At 42.3% G+C, this 24,613-nt stretch overlaps 1 protein-coding gene across 1 annotated transcript in view; it reads right to left on the bottom strand.

The window, feature by feature from the left end:
* Positions 1-24,613, bottom strand: part of CFAP91 (cilia and flagella associated protein 91) — a 241,352-nt gene that overhangs the window by 35,102 nt on the left and 181,637 nt on the right. The gene's annotated exons all lie outside the window — the stretch shown is intronic.

Here is a 24,613-nt window from a genome sequence, read left to right as displayed (position 1 = left end):
TGAAAGTAAAAAATGAAAGTAAAAAACGCTGGAATGAAGTGTATGTGCTCAGTATGATATATGCCCTAAAAGTACGGTCCTAGATGGCTGATACTAGGAAAATGTAAGAGAAATATATATATATACACAAACGTCACAAATATAGCATAGTGATATCCTGATGATGAGCAGTAGTGCTTAAGGATATTTGTATATACATATACACTACTCCATATAAGGGCCACATTCAAGTGAAGGTATATAAACCCATAATTGCAGTAATACCAATAGTTGCACAGGATGGTAATTGGATAGTGCCTGAAATGTATAATATGTTATACTATATATTATATAAGGCATGGTAGACATTACAGCAGGGCTAGCTAATGTGGCTATTCCCAGAAATTAATTAAATCGTATCTGGAGTTTAATCCTAAAGGAAGTCTAGTTTTTAACGTATAAATCCAATATACTTCCCTTTTGGCAAGTATATTCTCTAAGTTGCCACCCCTCTTCGGCACCTTGGCTTGTTCTATTGCCAGCCATTTAAAAGAATTTAAGCTACATCTGTGTTTAGTGGCAAAATGTTGAACCAGAGGTGTACTTGACGTGCCTTTAGTAATTGTGGAAAAGTGTTCTCTGATACGTGAATTGATGTCCCTCGAGGTTAACCCTACATACTGGATATTACATAAGGTGCATATAATAATATATATGACATCCGTACTTTGGCAATTGAGGCAAGTTTTAATGGGATATGTCTGACCAGTTGTAGTAGAGGTAAATTCTTTAGTAACCCAAGCAAAATCACAGGGTTTACACTTTTTATGGCCGCATTTAAACATGGAGTTGCATATTTGAAGAGCTTTTCTCATCTTTTCATATTTCTCCTTTAATGAACTAGCAGATAAACCCTTTTCTAAACCCTCTTGTAGAAAGGACAAAATCCTAGGAATCCTAACTTTACTCCATGAGTAACTCTTGGATTCACACCAATATAAGTATTTACGCCATATTTTATGGTAAATTTTTCTGGTAACAGGTTTCCGAGCATGTATTAAGGTATCAATAACTGACTCCGAGAAGCCACGCTTTGATAGAATCAAGCGTTCAATCTCCATGCAGTCAGCCTCAGAGAAATTAGATCTGGATGGTTGAAAGGACCCTGAATTAGAAGGTCCTGTCTCAGAGGTAGAGACCATGGTGGACAGGACGACATGCCCACTAGATCTGCATACCAGGTCCTGCGTGGCCACGCAGGTGCTATCAGAATCACAGATGCTCTCTCCTATTTGATCTTGGCAATCAGCCGAGGAAGCAGCGGAAATGGTGGAAACACATAAGCCATGTTGAAACCCAAAGGGGCTGCTAGAGCATCTATCAGCGCCGCTCCCGGGTCCCTGGACCTGGATCCGTAGCAAGGAAGTTTGGCATTCTGTCGAGAAGCCATGAGATCCAGTTCCGGTTTGCCCCAACGATGAATTAGTTGAGCAAAGACCTCCGGATGAAGTTCCCACTCCCCCGGATGAAAAGTCTGACGACTTAGGAAGTCCGCCTCCCAGTTCTCCACGCCTGGGATATAGATCGCCGACAGGTGGCAAAAGTTGGACTCCGCCCAGCGAATTATCTTTGATACTTCCAACATCGCTAGGGAACTCCTGGTTCCCCCTTGATGGTTGATGTAAGCCACAGTCGTGATATTGTCCGACTGAAATCTGATGAACCTCAGTGTTGCCAACTGAGGCCAAGCTAGAAGAGCATTGAATATCGCTCTTAATTCCAGAATATTTATTGGGAGGAGTTTCTCCTACTGAGTCCACGATCCCTGAGCCTTCAGGGAGTTCCAGACTGCGCCCCAACCTAGAAGGCTGGCATCTGTTGTTACAATCATCCAATCTGGCCTGCGAAAGGTCATCCCTTTGGACAGATGGAGTCGAGAAAGCCACCAGAGAAGAGAATCCCTGGTCTCTTGATCCAGATTTATTAGAGGGGACAAATCTGAGTAATCCCCATTCCACTGACTGAGCATGCATAATTGCAGCGGTCTGAGATGCAGGCGCGCAAATGGTACTATGTCCATTGCTGCTACCATTAAGCCGATTACTTCCATGCACTGGGCTACTGACGGGTGTGGAATGGAATGAAGGGCACGGCAAGCATTTAGAAGTTTTGATAACCTGGCCTCCGTCAGGTAAATTTTCATCTCTACAGAATCTATAAGAGTCCCTAAGAAGGGAACCCTTGTGAGTGGTAATAGAGAACTCTTTTCCACGTTCACCTTCCACCCATGCGACCTCAGAAATGCCAGAACTATCTCTGTATGAGACTTGGCAGTTTGAAAACTTGACGCTTGTATCAGAATGTCGTCTAGGTACGGAGCCACCGCTATGCCTCGCGGTCTTAGTACCGCCAGAAGTGAGCCCAGAACCTTTGTAAAGATTCTTGGGGCCGTAGCTAACCCGAAGGGAAGAGCTACAAACTGGTAATGCCTGTCTAGGAAGGCAAATCTTAGATACCGATAATGATCCTTGTGAATCGGTATGTGAAGGTAGGCATCCTTTAAGTCCACTGTGGTCATGTACTGACCCTCTTGGATCATGGGTAGGATGGTTCGAATAGTTTCCATTTTGAATGATGGAACTCTTAGGAACTTGTTTAGGATCTTTAAGTCCAAGATTGGTCTGAAGGTTCCCTCTTTCTTGGGAACCACAAACAGATTTGAATAAAATCCTTGCCCTTGTTCCGACCGCGGAACTGGGTGGATCACCCCCATTAATAAGAGGTCTTGTACACAGCGTAGAAACGCCTCTTTCTTTATTTGGTTTGCTGATAACCTTGAAAGATGAAATCTCCCTTGTGGAGGAGAAGCTTTGAAGTCCAGAAGATATCCCTGAGATATGATCTCCAACGCCCAGGGATCCTGGACATCTCTTGCCCAAGCTTGGGCAAAGAGAGAAAGTCTGCCCCCCACTAGATCCGTTTCCGGACAGGGGGCCCTTACTTCATGCTGTCTTAGGGGCAGCAGCAGTTTTTCTGGCCTGCTTGCCCTTGTTCCAAGACTGGTTGCCTTTCCAACCCTGTCTGTAACGAGTAACAGTCCCTTCCTGTTTTGGGGCGGAGGAAGTTGATGCTGCTCCTGCCTTGAAATTACGAAAGGCACGAAAATTAGACTGTTTGGCCTTTGATTTGACCCTGTCCTGAGGAAGGGAGTGACCCTTACCTCCAGTAATGTCAGCAATAATTTCTTTCAAGCCGGGCCCGAATAAGGTTTGCCCTTTGAAAGGAATATTAAGCAATTTAGATTTAGAAGTTACATCTGCTGACCAGGATTTAAGCCATAGCGCTCTGCGCGCCTGGATGGCGAATCTGGAGTTCTTAGCCGTTAGTTTGGTTAAATGCACCACGGCATCCGAAACAAATGCATTAGCTAGCTTAAGGGCTTTAAGCTTGTTCATAATCTCATCCAATGGAGCTGTGCGAATAGCCTCTTCCAGAGCCTCAAACCAGAATGCCGCCCCAGCAGTGACGGGCGCAATGCATGCAAGGGGCTGTAATATAAAACCTTGTTGAACAAACATTTTCTTAAGGTAACCTTCTAATTTTTTATCCATTGGATCTGAGAAAGCACAACTATCCTCCACCGGGATAGTGGTACCTTAGGGACCGTCTGCCATAAGTCTTGTGTGGTGGCGTCTATTGGGAACATTTTTCTAAATATCGGAGGAGGGGAAAAAGGCACACCGGGTCTATCCCACTCCTTGCTAATAATCTCTGTAAGCCTTTTAGGTATAGGAAAAACGTCAGTACACACCGGTACCACATAGTATTTATCCAGCCTACATAATTTCTCTGGGATTGCCACCGTGTCGCAATCATTCAGAGCCGCTAACACCTCCCCTAGCAATACACGGAGGTTCTCAAGCTTAAATTTGAAATTTCTGAATCCGGTCTCCCCGGATCAGATCCGTCACCCACAGAATGAAGCTCTCCGTCCTCATGTTCTGCAAATTGTGACGCAGTATCGGACATGGCTCTCGTGTCATCGGCGCGCTCTGTCCTAAACCCAGAGCTATCGCGCTTGCCTCTTAACTCAGGCAAATTAGATAATACTTCTTTCATAACATTAGCCATATCATGCAAAGTGATTTGTAAGGGCCTTGATGTACTTGGCGCCACAATCTCACGCACCTCCTGAGCGGGAGGCGAAGGTACTGACACGTGAGGAGAGTTAGACGGCATAACTTCCCCCTCGATGTCTGGTGATAATTTCTTTACCGGTAAAGACTGACTTTTATTTAAAGTAACATCAATACAATTGGTACACAAATTTCTATTGGGCTCCACATTGGCTTTTAAACATAATGAACAAGTAGATTCATCTGTATCAGACATGTTTAACAGACTAGCAATGAAGGCTAGCAAGCTTGGAAAAAAACTGTCAGTGAATTTACAAGCAATATGAAAAAACGCAGCAGCGCTTTTAAAAACACAAAAAAACTGTCACAGTTGAAATAACAATGAACTAATTCAGTTATAGCCAACAATTTTAACAATAAATGTATGAATTTAGCAGAGGATTGCACCCACTAGTAAACGGATGATTAACCCCTCAATACCCACAACCGGATAATCAATTGTAGATTTAACGTTTTTCTCACAGTCAAACACACTGTCACAGGTCTGCTGTGACTGATTACCTCCCTCAAAATTGAATTTTGAAGACCCCTGAGCTCTCTGGAGACGTCCTGGATCAAGGAGGAAAAGGCAGGAAGACTGTGCTAGAATTTTATCTGCGCAACAAGGCGCTAAAAAAGGCCCCTCCCACTCATATTACAACAGTGGGAGACCTGTTACAACGGTTTCTATGCAGAAATAAACGTTAGCCATGTGGAAAAAAATCATGCCCAAAAAGATTTATCACCAAAGTACCTCACAAAACGAATAACATGCCAGTAAACGCCAGTGTTATGTAAAGTTATCACTAAGCCTGCTACCAGTCGCTTCTACTGCAGTTAAGGCTTATACATTTATTTCAGTATTAACAGTATTTTCTCAGTCAAATTCTAGTCCCTAGAAAATAACTCAACTGCGCATACATTTAACAGCCTGATACCAGTCGCTACTACTGCATTAAAGGCTGTACTTACATCATATGGGTAACGGCAGTGTTTTCTTAGTCAATTCCATTCCTAGAAAATATTATACTGCACATACCTCATTTGCGGAGGACCCCGCATGCTATTCCCCTTTCTGAAGTTACCCCTCCTCAGAATGCGCGAGAACAGCCAGTGGATCTTAGTTACGTCTGCTAAGATCATAGAAAACGCAGGCAGATCTTCTTCTTCTAAATACTGCCTGAGAGAAAAAACAGCACACTCCGGTGCCATTTTAAAATAACAAACTTTTGATTGAAGAATTAAGTAAAAAACTCCTGTCTCCTCTCACAACCTCCTTTGTTGAGACTTGCAAGAGAATGACTGGATATGACATGTGAGGGGAGGAGCTATATAGCAGCTCTGCTTGGGTGATCCTCTTGCAACTTCCTGTTGGGGAGAGATATAATCCCATTAGTAATGGATGACCCGTGGACTGACTACACTTAACAAGAGAAATATTTAACTTTCAACTCGTAATACGAGCGCAAATAAAAGAGACTTGTAGTGGTTTTAATGCTCGAACGTGAGGGCAAACTACCACTCCACTCATATTCCAGCCCTTTATAGTTTACACTGGCTATGTGTAAATCACTTTCAGATTGCTAATGGCCATTAATAGACTGTTGACAACATGTTTAAACAATCTGGAAGTTTACAAATCTGATTTTTTTGTTTTGTAACAGGCCAAATGATGGCAGCAGAAAATGGTTTTGGTCTCCCATTGAAGTCAAAGTGAGTAAAAAAACAACAGTGATTTATGCTCTGTGTACACTTTAAGCTTGTTGTTAATGTACTCAAAATTTCATATTCGTAGCTACTGCGAAATGTGTCTGGTGACGCATCACGGGGGTCGGAGGTATTTGTAATTAATACACAGTACTCATTGACAACTTCCAAGTCTGTGGATCTTACTTTACACTTTTAAATAAAAGTTATGTTTTACTATTTACGACTTGGTCACAAGGAAGTCTATTCTTGGATGTGTTAAAGCACTTAGCTAACAGGTTGTATATCGCCACTTGAGAGTTATTACTTAACGGTGTTCTGGTAAGAGGGCGAACTTTGGAAAAGAGTGAACCATGTCACTTCCTGCGACGTTACATCATCTGTTATACAAATTTTATACCTAATGTGCATGCGTGCCAACGTCATCACATACCTGGCCGCATACGTCACTGGTAAAATATTTAGAGCTGTGAAATTCCGGAACCCTTTCTAGAGCGCATGCGTGGGATTTTGTATCACAAATGGTGCACTCATGGAAAGCTGTTTATTCGGCTCCTCTGCAATATTTAGAACTCCGCCCCCCACTGCAACTACTCCCATTACTTCTATTACTCTAAAGCTGAGTCTCCGTGCTCGTGTATGAAACACAATGGCATTGAAGAGAGCAAACATTTGTTGCAGAATCTATTGATTGATTAACAAAGAGAACAGCCGTTTGTCATGCACGAGCTTGGAGACTGAGCTTTAGAGTAGTAGTAGTAATTGGAGTAGTTGCAGTGGGGGGCGGAGTTCCGAATATTGCAGAGGAGCCTAATAAACAGCTTTTCATGAGCGCACCATTTGTGATACAAAATTCCACGCATGCGCTCTAGAAAGGGTTCCGGAACTTCACAGCTCTAAATATTTTACCAGTGACGTATGCGGCCAGGTATGTGATGACGCTGGCACGCATGCGCATTAGGTCCAAAATTTGTGAAACAGCTGATGTAACGTCACAGGAAGTGACATGGTTTGCTCTTTTCCAAAGTTCGCCCTCTTACCAGAACAACGGCCTAACTTTTACATGTATCTGCCTCCCAACGGACTTCTGATAGAGCACACCTGATGCAGGGAGAGGTGTGTTTGTCTCTATCTTGTTATTTGTGCTTGTTTGAGGGTTAAGCATGGGCAGATTACATTTGGCAGTGGAAGCTGGGAGTACCTGCACATTTAATTAATGAAGAATTGTGATCCGTCAGACTCATTGACCCAATTTATAATGCTGTCATTAGCTTGTGCCTGATATAGTCAGTTTTATTGTTCGTGATTAGTGGTATAGTGGCCAGGAGGGAGTTAAAGGATGAAAACAGATATTTATGCTCCTCAGCCTACTAATACTGGTACTAAACATGTAGTGGAGAAGGGCCGCTGTGGCGCAAGTTTTATTTTCATTTCCTTATTCTGCAAGTAGCACATTAGTCTAATGAACATAATCTAGTGATTAGTGCATAGGGCGAGCTTTGGTGAGAGGCGCCACACTGTATATGGTAGTGGTTAGTGAGGAGTTACCATGAGAGATGGACGGCCCAGGGCAGGAGACCTATACGACTGCTCCTCGCTACAGTAACAGTCATTGATCCGTTGCATTAAACAGACAAAGGCTTTTACCTTATTTTCCCTGTTACTTGCTCATCCGCTTCTGTTAATGGCCTCTGGCTTGTTGATCCCTGACAACTGACATGTCCCTTCAATTACTTGACACAAGATAAAAAGCCCATCTGATGTCACTAAAAAGCTTATTGGCATTTACTGAAATCGCTCGGTGCTTTCAGGGAGTGCCCGTAAACTAACCTGATTAAGGATTCCCTGCTTGACCTAATCAGTGGATAAAGTGCTGTCAGGGCTACGTAAGCCTGGAGTTGACAAGCATTGTGATGCAATATGAAATAACTACTCCCACGTACAGTAAAGGGACTGTTCAGAATCTTTCCCATCTGAGTGCCATGCGCTGGCATAGACCAAAGTGCTTAGAGGTATCATTTTATAGTCATCAAAAACATTGTCAGGTCTAAACAAATGTTGTTTAAAATGTGCTCTATCGTATGAAACAGCAGCATTTAAATATAATTAATTATATATTTATGTCTGAATAAAACATGTTTACATTTAAAATTTAATCTAATACCACAGTATCAGTTTTTTATTTCATACTAATTCCCATTGGCTGAAACTCCAACAGTGAGATCTGGTCAGTATATAGTGTCACATCAGTGAGATCTGGTCAGTATATAGTGTCACATCAGTGAGATCTGGTCAGTATATAGTGTGTCACATCAGTGAGATCTGGTCAGTATATAGTGTGTCACATCAGTGAGATCTGGTCAGTATATAGTGTGTCACATCAGTGAGATCTGGTCAGTATATAGTGTGTCACATCAGTGAGATCTGGTCAGGATATAGTGTGTCACATCAGTGAGATCTGGTGAGTATATAGTGTGTCACATCAGTGAGATCTGGTCAGTATATAGTGTGTCACATCAGTGAGATCTGGTGAGTATATAGTGCATCACATCAGTGAGATCTGGTCAGTATATAGTGCATCACATCAGTGAGATCTGGTCAGTATATAGTGTGTCACATCAGTGAGATCTGGTGAGTATATAGTGTGTCACATCAGTGAGATCTGGTCAGTATATAGTGTGTCACATCAGTGAGATCTGGTGAGTATAAAAGATCAAGTAAGTTTATAGTGCATCACATCAGTGAGATCTGGTCAGTATATAGTGTGTCACATCAGTGAGATCTGGTCAGTATATAGTGTGTCACATCAGTGAGATCTGGTGAGTATATAAGATCAAGTAAGTTTATAGTGCATCACATCAGTGAGATCTGGTCAGTATATAGTGTGTCACATCAGTGAGATCTGGTCAGTATATAGTGTGTCACATCAGTGAGATCTGGTCAGTATATAGTGTGTCACATCAGTGAGATCTGGTCAGTATAGAGTGTGTCACATCAGTGAGATCTGGTCAGTATATAGTGCATCACATCAGTGAGATCTGGTCAGTTTATAGTGTGTCACATCAGTGAGATCTGGTCAGTATATAGTGTGTCACATCAGTGAGATCTGGTCAGTATATAGTGTGTCACATCAGTGAGATCTGGTCAGTATATAGTGTGTCACATCAGTGAGATCTGGTGAGTATATAAGATCTAGTAAGTTTATAGTGTATCACATCAGTGAGATCTGGTCAGTATATAGTGTGTCACATCAGTGAGATCTGGTCAGTATATAGTGTGTCACATCAGTGAGATCTGGTCAGTATATAGTGTGTCACATTAGTGAGATCTGGTCAGTTTATAGTGTGTCACATCAGTGAGATCTGGTCAGTATATAGTGTGTCACATCAGTGAGATCTGGTCAGTTTATAGTGTGTCACATCAGTGAGATCTGGTCAGTTTATAGTGTGTCACATCAGTGAGATCTGGTCATTATATAGTGTGTCACATCAGTGAGATCTGGTCAGTTTATATATAGTGTGTCACATCAGTGAGATCTGGTCAGTTTATAGTGTATCACATCAGTGAGATCTGGTCAGTTTATAGTGTGTCACATCAGTGAGATCTGGTCAGTTTATAGTGTGTCACATCAGTGAGATCTGGTCAGTTTATAGTGTGTCACATCAGTGAGATCTAGTCAGTTTATTGTGTGTCACATCAGTGAGATCTGGTCAGTATATAGTGTGTCACATCAGTGAGATCTGGTCAGTTTATTGTGTATCACATCAGTAAGATCTGGTCAGTTTATTGTGTATCACATCAGTGAGATCTGGTCAGTTTATAGTGTGTCACATCAGTGAGATCTGGTCAGTTTATAGTGTGTCACATCAGTGAGATCTAGTCAGTTTATTGTGTGTCACATCAGTGAGATCTGGTCAGTATATAGTGTGTCACATCAGTGAGATCTGGTCAGTTTATAGTGTGTCACATCAGTGAGATCTAGTCAGTTTATTGTGTGTCACATCAGTGAGATCTGGTCAGTATATAGTGTGTCACATCAGTGAGATCTGGTCAGTTTATAGTGTGTCACATCAGTGAGATCTAGTCAGTTTATAGTGTGTCACATCAGTGAGATCTGGTCAGTTTATAGTGTGTCACATCAGTGAGATCTGGTCAGTATATAGTGTGTCACATCAGTGAGATCTGGTCAGTTTATAGTGTGTCACATCAGTGAGATCTGGTCAGTATATAGTGTGTCACATCAGTAAGATCTGGTCAGATTAAAGTGTGTCACATCAGTGTGATCTGGTCAGTTTATTGTGTGTATAAAAACTAAATTTATGCTTACCTGATAAATTATTTTCTTTCTTGGTAGTGAGAGTTCACAAATTCATTTCTGTTGGGAATACAACACCTGTCCACCAGGAGGAGACAAAGACACCCCAGGAAAAGAGAAACACCACGGGTATAGAGGTGCCTGAAGAAAAGGACAAAACGGCCCGCCGCCATACATCAAAAAATTACGGGGCGGGTTCGTGGACTGTCACTGCCAAGAAGGAAAATAATTTATCGGGTAAGCATAAATTTGGTTTTCTTTCTAATGGCAGTGAGAGTCCACAAATAAATTCATTACTTTTGGGAAAACAATACCCAAACTAAAGAGGACACAGAATGAACAGGGAGGGACAAATCAAGGCAGACCGACCTAAGCTGAAGGCACCACCATTAGAAGCACTTTTCTCCCAAAAGAAGCCACAGCCAAGGAAATAACATAAAATTTGTAAAATGTATGTAAAGAAGACCAAGTTGCCGCCTTACAGATTTGTTCCATTGAAGCTTCATTCTTAAAGGCCCAAGACGAAGACAAAGCACGGGTAGAATGAGATGTAGTTCTTGCAGGAGGCTGCCGTCCTGCCTCCACATATGCCATATGGATGATACTTCTCAACCAAAAGGAAAGGGTAGTCGCAGTGGCGTTCTGACCCCTGCATTTACCAGCATATAAAATGAACAAAGATGAAGATTGTCGAAAATCTTTCGAAGCATGAGGATAGAACTTTAATGTTCACACCACATCTAAATTGTGTAACAAACGCTTCTTCTGGCAGGAAGTATTAGGATAAAAAGAAGGAACCACAATCTCCTGATTGATATTTTGCGAAGAGACAACCTTAGGTAAAAATCCTAACTATGAGGTCGCTTCCATTGAGCCGTTAAAAATGGAGCCATAAGCTACCGAAGCGGCCGACATCTAAAAGTAATTTACGGCTCCATTTTAGTACCAGATTTCCATTGAAAAAGTCGCTCTTTTCGTGTAGGTGTAAGTTAGCGTTGTGTTAACGCTTCCACCCGATGTCAGGTTTCTAAAACATTAATAGGCTACTATAATAACCCGACCTTACACTACACTTGATCGCATATACGGCGCGGCATATAAGTGCGGCATGTATATTTTCCCTGTCGTTCGCTGTTAAAATAAAATCAAACACCTAACGCATGCGCAATATCTACCTCTCTACCGCAACCCCCCACCGCGATAACTAATGTATTAACCCCTAATCCGCCAACCCCCATATCGCGTAGAATCTATCAAAGTTATTAACCCCTAATCCGCCAACCCCCATATCGCAAAGTATCTATCAAAGTTATTAATCCCTAAACCGCCATCCCCCCACAACGCAATCTAGCTATCTAAACTATTAACCCCTAATTTGCCATTCACCCACATCACAATTAACCTAATTAAACTATTAACCCCAATCCGCCATTAACCCACATCGCAATTAACCTAATAAATCTATTAACCCCTAAACTGCCAAACCCCCACAACGCAATTAACCTAACTAAGCTATTAACTCCTAACCCGCCAACCCCCCACAACACAAATAACAAATTGAATTACTTAGCCCCCTAACATAGCATCACGTAAAATAACCCCGTTACATTAATTTAAAAAATCCTAAATTACAATAAAAATAAAAATCGTAACATTCATTTAAAAATTAAACCTAAGATTAAATTACAATAATTAAACCTAAAATTACAAAAAATAAAAAAGGCTAAAATTACAGAAAAAAATAAACCAAATTATCCAAAATAAAAAAATGAAACCTAATCCATATGAAAATAAAAAAGCCCCCCAAAATAAAATCCCCCCCAAATCTAAACTAAATTACCAATAGCCCTTAAAAGGGCGTTTTGTAGGGCATTGCCCTAAGTTAAACAGCTCTTTTACCTTAAAAAATACTAAGTCCCCCCTCTAACAGTAAAACCCCCCACCCTCCAAAACCCCCAAATTAAAAAAAACCTAACACAAAAAAATCCTAAACTACCCATTGCCCATAAAGGGGGATTTATATGGACATTGCCCTTAAAAGGGCATTCAGCTCTTTTACTGCCCTTAAAAGGGCATTCAGCTATTTTACTGCCCTTAAAAGGGCATTCAGCTCTTTTTCAGTGCCCAAAATCCCTAATCTAAAAAATGAAAAAAAATAAATAAATAACTCTAAGCCCCAAATAGGTACTCAAGGTTCCTGAAGTCCGGCGGAGAAAGTCCTCTTCCAGGCAACGGTGAAGTCTTCTTGGAACGGGCAACATCTTCCATCTTCATCCAGGAACAAGCCGGCGTGGAGCAGTGATGACAACGGAACTGAAGACCTTGGTCGCGGAGCCATGGAGCGCGGAGGATCCTCTTCGTACGATCACCGCCACACACTGAGGATTGAATGCAAGGTACGCATTTAATGGCGTCACTTGCATTCCTATTGGCTGATTTGGATCTTCAAATTTAAATCAGCCAATAGGATGAGAGCTACTAAAATCCTTTTGGCTGTTCTAATCAAAGAGGATCCTCCACGCTCCATGGCTCCGCTGGCCAAGGTCTTCATTTCCGCGGTCATCTCCACCCCAGCCGGCTTGGTCCTGGATGAAGATGGAAGATGTCGCCGGCTCCAAGAAGACTTAACCGCTGCCTGGAAGATGACCTCCTCCGCTGGACTTCAGGAACAGTGAGTACCTATTTGGGGCTTAGAGTTAGGTTTTTTTTTGTTTTGTTTTTTTATTAAGGAATTTGGGCACTGAAAATGAGCTGAATGCCCTTTTAAGGCCTTTTTAAGGCTTCCCAATTGTCCACCCCTGGAATATGTATGGCCAATGCCAACACAAATGCCCCTTTAGGGGCAATGGGTAGTTTAGGATTTTTTTTAGTGTTAGTGTTATTTTATTTTGGGTGGTTTGGTGGGTGGGAGGTTTTACTGTTAGAGGGGGACTTAGTATTTTTTAAGGTAAAAGAGCTGTTTAACTTAGGGCAATACCCTACAAAAGGCCCTTTTAAGGGCTATTGGTAGTTTAGATTAGGCGGTTGCTTTTATTTTGGGGGGTCTTTTATTTTCATAGGAATTAGGTTTCATTTTTTTATTTTGGATAATTTATTTTATTTTTTCTGTAATTTTAGCCTTTATTTTATTGCAATTTTAGAATTATTGTAATTTAATCTTAGGTTTAATTTTTAAATTAATGTTAGGATTTTTATTTTAATTGTAATTTAGAATTTTTTATTTTAAATTGTAATTTAGGATTTTTTAAATTAATGTAATGGGGGTTAATTTAGTGGATGTTAGGTTAGGGGGCTTAGTGATTAGTTATTTGCGTTGTGGGCCATGGCGGATTAGGGCTTAATAGTTTTAATAGCTAGTTTGCGTTGTGGGGCATGGCGGATTTGGGGTTAACAGTTTTAATAGCTAGTTTACCTTGTGGGGCATGGCGGTTTTAGTGGTTAATACATTTATTATAAGTTGCGATGTGGGGGGGATGGCGGATAGAGGGGTTTTGACGTGTCGGGTTAGATTTCAATGGGAAAAAGGTCTCAAAGAACCTTTTTCCTGTTTTACACCTAGCTGAACTGTGTGTGTAATTTTTGTTACTGTATCTGCAGCCTCCAACAGTGTTAACGGATTGCACAAGCATTGGAAACCGGGTATAATTTAAAGATTAGCAGGTTCTGGTACTTTGTATGGGACACAATAAATGTTTTCGGCAGCCAGAGTCCGGCTGCCGAAATTGAGTTATAACGGGCCGTTGGAAGCAGTCGGTGAACGATATTGCTTCCGACAGCTTATTTAATGGTTTGCGAGTGCATGCAAACTGAATTACGGCTCAATGGAAACGAGCTCTATGTATGTAAAACCACCTTATCTGCATGGAAAATAAAATAAGGAGCATCACACTGCAATGACGATAATTCAGAAACTCTGCGACCAGAAGAGATAGCCAACAGAAATACAACTTTCCAGGACAAAAGTTTAATGTTACCAGAATGCATAGGCTCAAAATGGAGCCTGTTAAACACGAAGAACAAGTTTAAGGATACAATGGGGGAGCAACGGGTTTAAACACAGGCCGAATTCTAACCAGCGCCTGATCAAAAGACTGAACATCAGGAAGATTAGCCAACTTTTTATGAAGTAAAACAGAAAGAGCAGAGATCTGCCGCTTAAGAGAACTGGCCAACAGACCTTTCTCCAAACCCTCTTGGAGAAACAAAAGAATCCGACTAATTCTCACCTTGCTCCTCTCACCTTGCTCCTCACACAAGATAGATAAGTACGCCACACCTTGTGGTAAATAAGTCTAGTGGCCGGCTTATGAGCTTGAATCAAAGTATCAATCACCCTGTCTGAGAAACCTCTCTTGGACAAAACTAGGCATTTACTCTCCACACAGTCAGCCTCAGAGAATCTAGACTTTGGTAAAGAAACAGACCCTAATGAAGAAGGTCCACCCTCTGAGGTAATCTCCAAGGAGGAGCATATGACATCTTTACAAGGTCTGCAAACCAAGTTCTGCCCAGCCACGCCGGAGCAATAAGAATCAGTGAGACACGCTCTTGTTTGATGTATGTGATCACTCGAGGGAGGAAAGCAATCAGAAGAAAAAGATAAAACTAAATTTATGCTTACCTGATAAATTTCTTTCTTTCTTTCTTGACACAGTGAGTCCACGGTATATCATTAATTACTGTTGGGAATATCACTCCTGGCCAGCAGGAGGAGGCAAAGAGCACCACAGCAAAGCTGTTAAGTATCACTTCTATACCCACAACCCCCAGTCATTCGACCGAAGGAAAAGGAGAGAAAGGAAATAACACAAGGTGCAGAGGTGCCTGAGTTTTATATAAACAAAACTGTCTGAAATACAGGGCGGGCCGTGGACTCACTGTGTCAAGAAATAAATATATTTATCAGGTAAGCATAAATGTTGTTTTCTTTCTAATGACACAGTGAGTCCACGGATCATCATTAATTACTATTGGGAATCAATACCCAAGCTAGAGTACACAGATTATATGGGAGGGACAAGACAGGAAACCTAAACAGAAGGCACCACTGCCTGAAGAACCTTTCTCCCATAAGAAGCCTAAACCGTGGCAAAAGAATCAAACTTATAAAATCAGGAAAAGGGATGCAAAGAGGATAAAGTTGCAGCCTTGCAAATCTGAGCCACAGAAGACTCAATTTTGAAGACCCAGGAAGAAGAAACAGCCCTCGTAGAATGAGCTGTGATTCTCTCAAGAGGTTGCTGTCCAGCCGTCTCATAGGCCAAACGAAGCATACTCCTCAACCAAAAGGAAGGAGAAGTAGCCGTAGCTTTCTGACCCTTGCGCTTCCCATGAGAATAAACAATCAAAGCAGAAGACAAGCGAAAATCTGTAGTCGCCTGTGGATAGAAATTCAGTGCACACACAAAATCAAGGTAGTACAACAACATATAAAAAGAAGGGACAACAATCTCCTGATTAATATCCTGTTTGAAAAAAACGTAGGCAGAAAAACTACCTAGTACGTAGAACCCTTTATCAAAAAGAAAAATAAGATAAGGAGAATCATACTGCAGAGCAGAGAGTTCCGAAACTCTCCTAGCAGAAGAAATAACAACAAGAAACAAAACTTTCCCAGATATATCTTAATATCTAAGAAAGCATAGGCTCAAACGGATCCCGTTGTAAAACCTTAAGAATAAGACTCCAGGGAGGAGTAAAGGTCTAAACAAAGGCCTGAGCCAGACCAAGGCCCGACAAAAAGATTGCACATCTGGCGCATCCGCCAAATGCTTATGCAACAAAATAGATAACACAGAAATGACCTTTCAGAGTACTAGCTGACAAACCCTTCTCCAGAATCTCCTGGAGAAAAGACAAAACCTAGGAATCCTAACTTACTCCAAGAGTAACCACTGGATTCACACCAATACAGATATTTACGCCATATGCTATGGAAATCTTTCTTGACACTGGCAAACAAGCCTGTATTCAAGGTCTCAATGACCGACTCCAAAAACCCACACTTAGAAAAAACTGTGTTCAATCTCCAAGCAGTCAGCTTCAGAGCAACGAGATTTAGATGAAGGAAAAAAGGACCCTGAAGTAGAAGGTCCCTCCTCAGAAGTAGTCTCCCAGGTGGAAGAGATGACATTTCCACTAGATCTGCATACCAGATACTGTGAGGCCATGCCGGTGCATGAGAATCACTGATGCCTGCTCCTACTTGATCCAAGCAATTACTCTTGGAAGGAGACTGAATGGAGGAAACAGATATGCTAGACTAAAATTCCAAGGAATCGCCAGAGGATCTATCAAGACGATCTGAGGATCCCTTTTTTCTCGGGAGCTTGACATTCTATCGAGAAACCATGAGATCCAGCACTGGCTGTCCAATTGAAGGTCAGATAGGAAACACCTCCGGAAGAGTTCCCACTCCCCAGGATGAAAGTCTGAGACGCCATCAGATCCAACCACTTGGAGAACCACCCTAGAAATCTCTGGATGGAGAACCTACTCTCCAGAATGGAAGTCTGATTGTTCAGACAACCACAACCCAATGGTCCACTCCTTTAGAAGAGGAAGACATATACACAGAAATTGAGGATCTCCACCCACTGAAAGATACTCGTCACCTTCTACATGATCAAGGAACTCCGAGTTCCCCCCCAGGAGGCCCATGTAATTCACTAAAAGTTACCTTTTTGCAAACCCTGAGGGGAATCAAATTTGAGGCTTACAGTTTAAAAAAGCAAAGGCAAAACCTCTATGCTATCTTTGAATAACTTATTAACTGGAACCTGAAGAACCAGGCTACAGTTGAGATCCAACTCTCAATGAAGGTCGTTCTCAATCCAAAATGATTATGGGGAGAGTAGTCCTTCCGAAAACTATCCTCTGCGATAGGATAGTGAAACCCCCATTTCACTGGGTAAGCCAGTATAGCCGCAGAGGCCTCCAATGGAACTGAGCAAAAGAAAATATGACCATGGAATCCCCATCAAACCAATTTCATAAATTGGAGCACAGGCAATCTGAAAGAACCTTGGTTCTTCTGACCTCCGTCAGAAAGATCTCATTAATAGGAAGTCTAAAGCGGATTCAGCTAGGTTCAAAGATAATGCCTTTATGTATGTATTGTATTGGGTACTTGTAAAGCACGGCTAATCCCCCGTAAGGGTCTCAAGGCGCTGCTCATTTTATCGACCTCGGAAGGATGAAAGGCTGAGTGGACCTCGCCGGAGATCGAACCTGCAACCCTTGGGTTGCTACAGAGCTCAGCCACAGTGCTTAGCATGCTGAGCTATCTGTCCGGCTTACTGGCTGTCCAGATAGGGAGTCACTGCCATATCCCGGGACCAAAAACTGGCTTCTTGAGCTGTGGCGAAGCCAACTGAAAGCGCAACGATTGCGAATTCCTTCCTTATCGGAATCAAAATCAGGAATGAATAAAATTCAGACCTATCTCTAAAATAGTCTCTAAGTTTCCTAAACACTATGTATGTATTGGGTACTTGAAAAGCGCGGCTAATCAGCTGTAAAGGTCTCAAGGCGTTGCTCATTTTATCGACCCAGGAAGGATGAAAAGCTGTGTGGACCTCACCGGGGATCAAAACTGCAACCCTTGGGTTGCTACAGAGCTCATTCACAGTGTATCTGTCCAGCTGGCTTACAAAATGTATCCTAGTTATCTGGCCTGCAGATAATAATTGGAAAGGAGGAACTGCTTCAGGACGGAAGGAAATAACTACTAAGTAGTAACCTGAAGAACTATGTCCTCAGCCTATCTGGGACCTCTCAAGCCACCCTTGAAGGACACAGAGTAAAATTCCACTGTCCAAAGGGTCATTTGTAGAGCATTGCTCTCACAGCTGTGTCTGTAATTGAACCTTGAACTCCTGGTTCTCAGCCTGATTTCTCAATAGACACAGAGAAGCTAGACATCATAGCTCCCGTAGCTTAACAGCTTTTCTTCTCAAAATGGATCAGACAAGGCATTGCGCCAATAAGACGCTGCCCTTGAAGCAATGGAAGTCTTTGATCAGCAAGGTGCTAACCACTAAGATCTCCATAGATCCTGAAAAGAACAGCTATACTCTCTAAAAATTGAAGTTTTCTAAGCCAAAGTATGAACATCCTACTATTTAAGGCACCGTGCGGACTGACATTTAACGGAAAAATCTTTTGAAGACAGGAAAAGTAGGACAAGGAAACCTCGACTACTCCTATTCCTCCTAGCATGGTCTGGAACTGAAAAACACTTCACAGGGGAATTCCAGATCATAAAATTTAATACATTTTTTTTTTTTTACGAATAACAACGACACATGTCGAAGTTGCATCAAGGTAGCTAAACCTCCTTTAACATCACAAAGGTGTTCAAGCTTAATCTGAAGTCTACAACTTCAACCTCAGATTGAAGGAATTAAACTGCCCAGGTCTGAGATTTCACTCTCAGAAACTACTGAATCCTCCTCGCCAACCTAGGAGAGGGACCACTGCTTAGCCACAAGTGGAACAGAACCCCTCAAACTCTGAAATGATAAATGTTCTCTTGCACTTTCCTTGAGAAAAGAGAAAAAACAGACCAACAGGCAAAGCCTCAGATATTCCAGCTGCAAACTGTAATTAAACATACTCCTCCTGGAGATTTAGAGGAACCGCAGAGCATAACATGTGATGCCAAAAAGGCTTGGGACATAAAGGGAGAGAGCTGTGGCATTGCCAAAAACAGCATCACCCTGGGAGACATAAGGCTCAGATAAAGGTGTAACATCAATAGTTTAACTGACAATATGGTACAAAAATGTTGGCATTTTAAACAGTCAAACCTACTTCTTAAAGGGTAAATTCCAGAAAGAATAACTGATTTCTATAAAGAAATTATCTTATAAAATCTTATATTTATATTATTTATAATATACTGAAATACTTTATTAATAAATAAAATGGAACAGAAGATAGTGTATGTTCTACCTTCCATTAGCAGCCCTTATAAGGAAAATAGGTTCCTGCACTTTCTTAATAAACTGAAATGAATCAACATAACCACATACTGCAAACACCTCTCAATGCCGTTTAAGGCACAGAGAAGAAACACCCCCATGTCTAAACAACTCCGCTCCCATGCAGGGAACGAGGCAGAGTTAAGTTACTCAGCCACCTCTAGGAAAAATAAATGGCGACGCTCCAATAAATCGCGAAGGAGGAGGAGTGGCCACAATTCGGCGCGGAATGGAAGCTTTACACAGTCCACTAACTCTCTCAGGAGGATTCTGCCATAGGAAAACGAACTGAAAATAACAGATTTTTTAAACAGTCAACCTCACTGTCGACTAACTCTCTCTGTTAATCGTGCAGCTTCCACACCCAGCCGAGCTAAAACGCTTCTAAAAGCGGAGCAGGAGAAATTCAATAGGAAAAACACTGCATGCTCAGTCTTCTTGTTAATGACACCAGCACATCAACGCAGCCCCCTAGAAATGGCGCCATACGCACTCTCCTAACATCCTCTGACATAGTCAATTCGGAATAAAAGGAGCTGCCAGAATACAGATCCTGTATAAACATATTAATATAATAAAGGATATCTCTGAGCCCCATAGACAGCTAAACTCTTTCTTGTTATGAAAAATGTTAACCCCAAGTGCCTGCCACTGCCACCAGCATCCATAAGGATATGTCCCATTTAAAAGCAGAGGGTCTTAACCCCTTCAGTGATAGCCTTCCAGAACCCTCAGAAAAACAAAAAGCACTTACACCTGCATTCTAGCTGTCCGGCAGTCAGACGACTCACAAAGTATGAGAGGATGCCGCTCCTCAAAGAGACCTGTGTAAAAAGAAAGACAGAGTAAACTTACTCAGGCTTTCTATACCAGGGCAGCAACAAGTTAGGAAAACGCAGCAAAGCACACTTTACAAGTTCCTAACTGCTTTAAAGCTACCACAGCCCTACTGAAGAGACTAACGTGGAGTACAGCTATACCCAAATTGTGATGGAAGATCAGAGCAATCTTGCCCTGTCTTCAAAATAAAAAAATCTTGATAGAAAAATCCTAATCAGGACACCTAATTACTTCACCTCCTCCTTGCACTAGAGGCAAAGAAAATGACTGGGGGTTGTTGGTAAGGAAGGGATACTTAACAGCTTTGCTGTGGTGCTCTTTGCCTCCTCCTGCTGGCCAGGAGTGATATTCCCAACAGTAATTAATGATGATCCGTGGACTCACTGTGTCATTAGAAAGAAATAAGGTTGAAATTATGCATCCACCAAAACCGCTCGAGGATCCCTCGATCTCGACCCGTATCTGGGTAGTTTGGAATTGAGACGAGAAGACATTAGATCTATCATCCAGGATTCCCCACTTATCTCGTTATCTCGGAGAACATTCCTGATGAAAAGACCACTCTTTTCAGGAAATCTGCTTCCCAATTGTCCACCCCTGGAATATGTATGGTCAAGATGTGGCAATTGTGAGCTTCTTCCCATTAAAAGATGCAAGACACCTCTCTCATAGCCAGGGAACTTCTTGTTCCCCCTTGATGATTGATATTGGCTACAGTTGTAATGTTTTCAAACTGGAATCTGATAAAGCGGACAGAACGATGTTGAGGTCATGCCATCAGAGCATTGAAGATGGCCCTCAGTTCCATAATGTTGATGGGTAGGGTCGACTGCTCCAGCAACTAGGTCACTTGTGCCTTCAAGGAGCCCAACACCATACCCCAACCTAGCAAACTGGCGTCCATAGTCAAAACTTCCCAAGGTGGTCTCAAAAAGCATGTTCCTTTAGACTGATGGTCCAGAGAGAGCCACCAGGAGACAGAATCTCTCGCTGCCTGATCCAGGTTGATCAATTGAAACAGATCAGAATGATCACCGTTCCACTACCTAAACATACATAGTTGTAGTGGTCCCAAATGAAAGTGCGCAAAAGGAATAATATCCTTGGCAGTTACCATGAGACCCACCACTTTAGTACATAGAGCCATTGATGGCCGACCAGTGGATTGTAACGAGTGGCAGGAAGATAGACTTGGATTGACATTGATCCGTCAGGAAGCTCTGCATGTTAATCGAGTAGATAATCGTTCCCAGGAAGCACACCTTGGGACTGGGAACAAGGGAGCTTTTGCCCAGATTTATCTTCTAACCATGGGAATCGAAGGATACACAACAGTGTGTCCGAGTGAGATCTCGCTAAAGGAAAAGATGGAGCTTGAACCAAAATATTGTCCAGGTACGGCACCATAGTGATTCCTTGCGCTCTTGCCACCGCTAAAAGAGCTCCCAATACCTTCGTAAAGATTTTTGGGGCAGTAGCTAGACCAAAGGGAAGCGCCATAAACTGGTAATGGATTGTCCAAAAAAGCAAATCAAAGGAACTGGAAATTATCCTTGTGGATCGGAGCATGCAGGTAAGTGTCTTTTAGATCTATAGTGGTTAGGAATTGACCCTCCTGGACTAAAGGAAGCATGGACCTGATAGTCTACATCTTGAAGGAGGGCACCTTCAGAAATTTGTTGAGACACTTTAAGTCTAGAATGGGGTGACATTGTTCCTTTAATTTTAGGGAACTACAAAGAGATTTGAATAAAACCCTTGACCCCGTTCTGAGGGAGGCATTGGGACAATCACACCCATGGAAGCTAAATCTTCTACACAATTTAAAAAGGCTGTCCTCTTTTTTGGTTTTGACGAATAAATATGTCCCTTGGAGGGCGAGATTGAAAGCCTATCCTATACCCCTGGGAAACCACGACCATGACCCTGGGGTCCTGAACATCCAGAAACCAAGCGTTAAGAAGAAAAAAAAAGATAGTCTGCCCCCTACGCGATCTGATCACAGATCAGGGGCCAACCCTTCATGCCGATTTGTTGTCAGAGGAGGGTTTCTTGGACTGTTTGTTCTTTTTCCAGGATTGTCTAGGCTTCCAGGTACTCTTAAGTTGGTCCGTTTTGGAAGAGGCTGGAGATCTCTGTCCCTTATTCATGCGAAAGGGACAACAATTTCCAGATTGGCGACTCTTAAATCTGGATTTCTTGTCCTGGGGAAGGAATGCACCCTTCCCCCTGGTAACCATGGAAATGCAAACAAGGCAACAGCTGCACCACACCTTTATTCCATGGCTATTACAGGAGCAGACTCAAAGAAAAAGGACTACATTTCAGGTTATGTGCCCTTAGTTTTGACCCGAAACCTAGTCCTTTTCTTTGTACCTGGTCCTGTAATAGCCATGGAATAAACGCTTGAAAGATACAAGTGGTACAGCTGTTGCCTTGTTTGCATTTTGTCACTTTGGGGTTTTGCAGTAGCCCTGTTACAGATTGCTGGATTCACTGTGGGTCGTCACCATGGAAATGATAGAGTTCAGGCCTGGAACAAATAACGTCTTTCCCTTAAATGCTTAGGAAATAAATCAGAGTACATAGCATTATGGCAGATGATCTGCATGATAGCATCACAAATAAAAGAATTGGCTGTCTTAAGGGCCTTCTGATCCTGAATGTCTTCCAACTGAGTCTCTTCTAGAATCATAACAGATAAAGAGTCACACCAGAAGTTAGCAGTTCCAGCAACAACCGCTATACCCGCAGCTGGTTGAAAGAGAAGGCCCATTTGATTAAACATCCTCCTTAAGTACCCCTCCATATTTCTGTCCATGGAGTCTCTGAAGGAGGTGCTATCCTCTAAAGGAATAGTAGTTAGTTTAGCCATAGTGGAGATAGCTCAGTTCACCTTGGGAATGGTACTCCACAACTCCAGGTGAGAGTCAGGTACTGGGAAAATCTTCTTAAAATTAGGGGATGGGGAAAAGGGAATCCCCGGCTTCCCATTCTTTGGAAAAAAATTCTGCAACGCGAGCCGGGACCGGAATAACCTCTGGAGCTTTAGCTCTGGTTTGATAGACCATGCCCAACTTGGGAATCTTTGGTTCCTCAGAAGACTTAGGCTCAGGAACATCTAAAATGGAAAGAACTTCCTTAAGCAAAAAAAAAACCTCTTCTGGTTCTACACTTTTTTTAACTGCGGAATTAGAGGAAGAAATTTCACCCTTGGAAGCTACCAAGGAATTATGATGAAACAGTGTTGAACACTGAGAAACGCGTTGCTGTTTTTATTTGGAATAAAATCCTATTTTATTTTTTAACTCTCTATCTGCTGCATCTTCTTGGCTTAGGCCAGAATTATTATATTTGGAGTTTCTTCTTGGATCTTTGGTGTGAGCTACCTGACACCTACCTGACACCTATTTGCTCCCACCACACCATCCTTGGAGCTTCCCTGGACTCTCCCTGGTGAGACGAGGAACCCCATCTGATATATTCCAAAGGAGGTCTACCGGACGACGTATGGTTCCGGACTGCGCATACTGCACATTGGTGCCTTACACTGTGTGAGTAAGATAATTGTGATCTAATTGTTGCCTTGTTCTATCCATTTGATTTGCACTATGTGGCGCCCTCTATCCTTTACTTCCAAGGAATTATTGTTGTCAGAAAGATGAGGAAGACTGACTAACACCACCTCCAGAGAGTTCGTTTCCTGTGTAAGAATAAAAATGTTTGATATTTCTTCATCTTTTTCCTGTTCCAGGAAAGGCGCTGAGCGCAGCAGAAACAGCCGACTGTAGCTGCGCTGCAAAATACACTGGTAGACAAATAACCCCAGAGGAGGAAGAAGTTGAGCTGCAGGGCACTGCATGTGATATGTTAGGAGAAGGGGAGGCACCAGTATCGTTATGTCAGGGATAACAGAGTCCTGAGAGGTAGAGGGCTCTGAAGGGTTAATCAGATTTGTAGGAGCTTGGACACTTTAGATCTTGACTGCAGAACAGCACTCAGATAAACTGAGCATAATTGTGCAGCTGGGCAAACCCTGGCCTCATTACAAAGCATACACTTTTCAGAATTTAGAGTAAGAAGAGTAGCATCCTTAATAGAAAGTCCTCCATAACTTAGTATAGAAAAAACCCAACAGCTGAAATAAGCTAAACACAAATGTTTTTCGGCACCTCTGTCCCTGTGCTGAGACTGGGGTTACTCACCACCTCCCAGATAAGGATATAAGAAAATCCCATTACATGAGAGGATAGCTGTCGCTGCCAGGACCCCAGATCGCTATCGGAGCAAATATTCTACAGAGAGAGCGCAAAACCTTGTGGTGTAGTCCTCCCAACGAGGCCCCGCCCTTGCACTGTTAAGAAAAGCGTGCAAATTTGAGTTCACTAAACCGCTTCAGCGATCAAGCTCCTCAAATCCCCATGCCAATAAGGGCCGAGAGCCCTAGAAAGTATATCGCCAAAGTATAATGTCCCATCTCCTAAAAATAAGCTAATAAAAAAGGTGAGTAATCGCTAGCTACATTCGCAGTTTGTGGCTAAGTCCCTACACCCCGGAGTGAGATTCCGTGTCTGGTCCTCAAGACACTATGATATCCCTACATAAGGATATGC

This window comes from Bombina bombina, chromosome 3 (genome assembly GCF_027579735.1).
Source record: "Bombina bombina isolate aBomBom1 chromosome 3, aBomBom1.pri, whole genome shotgun sequence".
Lineage (NCBI taxonomy): Eukaryota > Metazoa > Chordata > Amphibia > Anura > Bombinatoridae > Bombina > Bombina bombina.
Note: the sequence above shows the minus strand (reverse complement) of the source record. Positions and strands in the feature narration are given on the sequence as shown.